The following is a 6,756-nucleotide window of genomic DNA, read 5'->3' as shown; positions in this document are numbered from 1 at the left end:
GCTTTACACCCCAAGTATGTTTGCACCAAATCCGTTTCAGACAATTGGAGTCGATTCAGACATAACCGTCTTGGTGGCTGATGCGCACGATAACTTCCGAACGATTTGGTTCAAATTTTGAACATCGTAATATTTTGTCAAAACTTAGTTTCAGATACCTGCCCCACAAAAGTTCATAATATTTCGCTAATATGGTGCGCACGATAACTCTTGAAGGCAGTAACCGATGTGGTCCATACTATGCACATCGTATTATTACTACAGTTGTAGATCAAGTTCGAATATGTACTATATATGTCAACTTATTCGTGTACCTGGCACACAAAATTTCGAAAATGTGAAGTTTAAGAACTGCTGCCGAATCTGATGCACTCCTTCTGGTTCATCCTCCGCAACACTTTTGAGCTTTTATCCAAATATACATGTGGTGGAACTTACTACAAGCAGTAACTGTGCTATCAAAAATAAAAAAAAAATATTAAGTAGGCTAAGAATTATTCCTATGTAAAAAATGTAAGCAAAAATATTTTCCTAAAATAAAATTTAGTTTTGTATTTTAAATTAAAAATAACACTCATATCCATACTACATTGGTAACAAAAATTTTAAAACATGTCAACCGAAAATAATTCAATGGATTTTGGCGACAAAATCCAAAGCTATGGTTTATCCAATTGGAATCCCGATTTGTAACAGAAGGAATGAAAGTTGGGTCCATGGAAAGCAACATCGTAAGTCCCCCAGCGAAGGACAAATATGAGACGCTCAAGAAGACGTTGCTGAACGAATTTATGGAATCGAAAGAAAAGAGGCTACGGCAATTATTGGAAAAATATGTATTGGTGACAAAAAGCCCTCCGGATTGTTGAGAGTAATGAGAGAATTGGCAAGCGGAAAAGTGTCTGAAGAGCTTTTGAATACATTGTGGATTCAACGCCTACCTCAAACAACAAAGGCTATATTGTCGGTGAGGGAAGATAGAATAGAAACGAATTATGGCCGCTCAAGAAGCAATTCCCGGACAAGATCTTCCATATGCTGGTACCATTTCAAGTTCGGCAAGAAGGCTACAAAATGTCTGTCGCCCAGCTCCTTCGAACCATCGGAAAACAATTAAGCACCTCATCTACGGTGACGGATGAGAGTGGCCTACAGATAAGTCTCCTGGTCATCTGTTCATTCAAGATACAAAATCGAAGTACAGGTACCTTATAGATACCGGAGCCGACATTTCAGTTATACCACCGACGAGTGAAGATAAAAAGTGTCCACAGAAATCATTTGTGTTGTATGCAGCAAAAAATACGATAATACGAACGTATGGAACAAAAGTTGTAAATTGCAACATTGGTCTTCGACGAAAATTTCTCTGGTCTTTTATTGTTGTTGATGTCGCACAGCCAACAATTGGGTCAGCCTTTTTGAAACATTTTGGACTTCTTGTGGATGTTAAAAATAATCAGCTCATTGATTCAACGACGAACCTTAAAGTGGTATTTTCGGATGTCCCAGGAAAGTATAATTCTATTGTTTCTGAATTTGTTGATGTCACTACCCCGAGTATCAAGTTACGCCCGCTTAAACATCATATAACACATCATATTGATACGAAAGGACAAGTAGTTTCCGTTAAAGCATGGATATTATCTCCTTAAAAGCTAAAGATCTCTAAAGATGAATTCGATTACATGATGCAGTTGGGAATATGCAGACCATCAGCAAGTCCTTGGGCAATTCCATTACATATGGTTCCCAAAGAAGACGGCATATGCCGCCCATGTGTTCTCTTTTATAAAATAACTGTTCCCGATCGTTACCCGGTAGCGATTATCCAGGACTTCGGATATATGCTGGCTGGTAAGAAAGTATTTTCCAAAATTGATTTGGTCAAAGCGTACATTCAGATTCCAGTAGCTGAGGACGACGTCCCAAAGACTGCGATAATTACGCCCTTTGAATTTTTAGAATTTACGCGTATGCCATTTGGTGTCACGAACGCTGCGCAAACATTCCAACGCTTTATTAATGAGGTTTTACGAGGACTTCACTTCTGTTTCGCTTATATTGATGATATACTTGTGGCGTCTGAAAATGAAGAAGAACACAAAAATCATCTACGGCAAATATTCTCCCGGTTACAAGAAAATGGCGTAACTATCAACAATGAAAAAAGCGAGTTTGGCAAGGATTTTCTTGAATTTTTGGGATACTGTGCTACTCCAGATGGCCTTATTACAAGTCCAGAACGTGAATCTGCAATTCTTCAGTATAAATTAATGAATTAATTCGATTCTTGGGAGTGATCAATTTTTATCGACGTTTTATTCCGAAAGCCTCTCAAGCTCAAGCAACGTTAAGTGCCGCAGAAAGTGGCCAAAAGAAAAACGATAAAACGCTAATGATTTGTACACCGGAATTACGCAAATCATTTGAAGAGTGCAAGAACCACAAACATCTTTATGGGTTGACGCGTCTGATACTGTTATGGGGGCTGTTCTCCAACAACTAATAGATGGTGAATGGAAACCTCTCGGATTATACTCCAAGAAATTATCTGAGACGCAAACACGTTATAGGGCTTATGATCGCGAACTTTTGGTGGCATACTCAGGAGTTAAGTATTTCCAACATTTTCTTGAAGGACATCAATTTTGCATATAAACTGATCATAAACCGCCTACATTTGCTTTTAATCAGCGTCAAAATAAAGCATCTCCTCGTCAGCTACGTCACTTAGATTTTATTGGACAGCATACTGTGGATATTCGCCATGTACCTGAAAAAGATAAAGTCACGGCAGTTTCCAACTTCCTTGAATTATTCAGATCTAGTTGAAGATCAAGCGAAAGACGAAGAACTCAAATGTTTGCTTACACGAGCATTACCATCAAATCTAGACCTGAAATCATTTGAAATTCCTACATCGAAGAAAGAAATCGTTTGTGATGTATCAACATCCAAAGCAAGACCGTAAATCACACCTCGTTTCCGAAAACAAGTATTCGACATGATACACAACATATCACATCCCGGCTCAAAATCTTCAATTAAGATGATATCGGATAGGTTTGTATGGCCAAATATGCGGAAAGAAACTTCAAATTGGGCCAGGTCAAGTTTAAAGTGCCAGCAAGTCAAGGTTCTTGACCAGCGATTTAAGGTAGTAAGCATTGATATAATTGGACCTCTTCCACCGTCGGAAGGGTATAGATACTGTCTAACATGTATTGATAGATTTACGAGATGGGCCGAGGCTCTTCCGTTACAAGACATAATTTTTTAGTGGATAGATATCTAGGTTTGGAGTGTCTTCTGAAGTAGTGACAGATCAAGGACGACAGTTCGAATCTGCATTGTTCCGAGAATTTTCAAAATTTATTGGAGTTCGTGTCACTCATACTACGTCTTACCACCCGCAACCCAATGGTCAAATTGAACGTTGGCATCGAACACTTAAATCGTCTATAATGTGTCACGTAAAAAAGCGTTGGTCAGAGGTCTTACCGATAGTAATGTTGAGATTGCGTACATCTATTAACCACGATTTGAACGTTTCGCCTGCAGCTTCAGTTTATGGCATGGAGTTAACGTTGCCTGGTGAACTTTTTGCGGAATCAAAAACCACGAAAATAACTTCAGATTGGGTTACGCAATTCAAGGCTGATATGAATAATATAAAAGCAACGAAGGTGCACCGTCATGGCAATTCTAAAGTTTATGAACCGGAAGCATTAAAACAAGCAAAATTTGTTTTCATCAGAAATGATGCTGTGGGAACTGCATTGCACCGGACCATTCCCTGTTATATCCAAAGGGGAGAAAACTTTTCTGGTCGACGTAAATGGGAAGCAAAAAATGATATCGGTTCATCAATTTTAAATGACGACATTCCAGCGGACAAATCACCACTACTTGCTGTTCCACCTAGAGATGGTATTTACCCGGTAAATACCCACACGGTGGGTAAATACCGGATAAATACCCATTTGTGTGTATTTATTTGGGTATTTACTATATTGAATCACCAATACAACATCTTAGACGCTATTTCTGGGTTTAGGTTATGAAATCGTTTCAAAATGGATAGTTTTACAATACTTTAAACCAGTGGGTAAATACTTGGGTAAATACCCGAGTATTTACCCAAGTGTTGGGTAAAAACTCTTTAACTGTCGAACCACTTGACGTAGGTTGACGAAATTTGGCTCAAAACTTTCTTATATCAATAGTAATGGGTTCTCTGGGCCCACGTTTTGATATAGCCCCCATATAGCCGTAACTCCCGATTTCAGAAACCCATATTCGGGTTACAAGAAAACGTAGTCCTACGTTCACAATTTTTTGCAAGGATATTTTATACATAAGGGAAACTCACTGTACCAAATTACAGTCAGTATGATTGTAAAATGAGGCTAATAGGTAAAAAATACCTTAAATCGGGAGGTACGGCTATATGGGGGCTATACCAAAACATGGACCCAGGGACTCCATTTTCAACACCTTTAATACTATTGATATAAGCAAGTTTTGATCGAGATTCGGCGGCAGCAAACAGCGTCTGTACTCCATTGGAGCGGCGGAATATGTAGACGGAAAACTATAAACCCTTCAGAAGGCAACGGGAAACCACTGAAGTAACATCCCTTGAAAATCGTACAACATGAACAATACAACGCAAAATACACGGCCCTCAGTCTCCGGCCAAGAGAGGGTGCTAAGAATCCCCGGAGGTAAAACCAAACAAAAATTAACAATTGGGACATGGAATGTCCGAAGTCGTTATGAAACTGGAAAACTGAACAACACCATCAGTGAAATGAATCGTCTTAAAATAGACATATTAGGTGTTAGCGAAACATGGTGGAAGGACAGTTGTGATTTTAGATCAGAAAATGTCACTGTTTACCACTCAGGAAATCAGCGCGGCCTTCATAGAAATGGAGTGTGTATCATTTTAAAAAACCACATAGCCTCATGCGTAACTGGGTATGTTCCACTATCAGATAGATTCATCCTACTCAAAATAATGACAAAACCAATAAACATCAACATAATCCAAATTTATGCTCCCACATGCGATGCAAATGCCAATGACATCGAGGAATTCTATAACAACATTTCACAACTATTAAGAATGACAAAAAGTCATGAAATAAATATTATACTAGGTGATTTTAATGCGAAGGTTGGTAACGATAAAGTTAAAGACATCACTGGGAAATATGGTCTTGGAGGCCGAAACGAAGGAGGTGACCGACTTATCCAATTCTGCCAAGAAAACAATATGAAGATCATGAACACATTTTATCGTCTACACCCCAGGAGATTATACACATGGAAATCACCGCAAGACAACCATGGACATATAGTAAGAAATCAAATAGACTATATATTGATAAACAAAAGATATAACTCCTGTGTTTCCAAGTGTACAACATATCCAGGTGCAGATGTTCCAACAGACCACAATCTATTGGTCTCAAAACTGCGCCTCAAACTCGCGCTTATACGGAAAAAGAAAACCCAGCCAAAAATCGATATCGGAAAACTTAGCGATCCTACCATAAAAAACGAACTGCAACATTAAATCAATGGAGAATTAGAAAACATCAAGGAAGACAATCCGGATCTACTGTGGAACAACCTAAAAACTACTATAAACACAGTAACTAAAAGCATCCTGGGAAACCGATCAATGGCAAGAACTGAAGACTGGATAACAGACGAAATTCGAGAACTTCGGGAAGAAAGAACTAGACATAAAAATAAAAATATTAAGAAAGGTACTGGGAAATAAACAAAGAAATAAGATCGGCAATCCGCGCAGTAAAAAATGACCAACTAAATAGAAAATATCAAGAAATTGAATTTTTACAGTCCATACATGACGACTTTAACCTACATAAAAAGATAAAGGAATCTGCGGGGACGTATGGAAGAAAGACAAGTGCAATTATATTTAATGATAATAATGAAGCAGTGTTTGATATGGAGGGAAGAAAGACTATATGGAAAGATTATATAGAAAAACTTTTCATGGATGAGCAGCGAGCACCTCTTGAGAATAATATAAGCAATTATCTAGTTGGATCATCAATAACAAGATTAGAAGTAGAACGCGCCGTACAAACTCTAAAAGATAAAAAAGCCACAGGACCAGATGAAATACCCTCTGAAGTCTTAAAGCTAATAGATTCCAGCAATAAAGAACTCCTCATCACCCTTTTTAACCATGTATACGACACTGGACAATATCCAGAAGATTGGCTCAAATCTACTTTCATAGCCATTCCCAAGAAAAACAATGCAAAACGATGTTGTGAATTCAGATTAATAAGTTTAATGAGTCACGTACTGAAAGTATTCCTAAAAATAATACATCAACGAATATATAGCAAGTGCGAACATGCTATGGGAAAAACGCAGTTTGGGTTTAAGGAAGGGATGGGTACCCGAGAAGCTCTATTCTGTTTACAAGTCTTAGTCCAGAAATGCAGAGAAGCCCAAAAAGATTTTTTCATCTGCTTCATCGATTATGAGAAAGCCTTCGATACGGTTAACCATGATAAATTAATGAACATTTTGACATCTATCGGAGTACAAGGAAAAGAATTACGATGTATTAAAAATTTGTATTGGAACCAAAAAGCACGAATCGACGTCAATGGTGAACAAAGTGATGAAATTATTATCTCAAAAGGAGTTAGACAGGGATGCATACTGTCCCATTACTATTCAACGTGTACTCGGAAAAAA

The sequence above is a fragment of the Musca autumnalis genome, unplaced genomic scaffold (genome assembly GCF_047663935.1).
Source record: "Musca autumnalis isolate F117 unplaced genomic scaffold, ASM4766393v1 scaffold_4, whole genome shotgun sequence".
NCBI lineage: Eukaryota > Metazoa > Arthropoda > Insecta > Diptera > Muscidae > Musca > Musca autumnalis.
The sequence above is the reverse complement of the archived record's forward strand: the minus strand, read 5'-3'. Positions refer to the sequence as shown.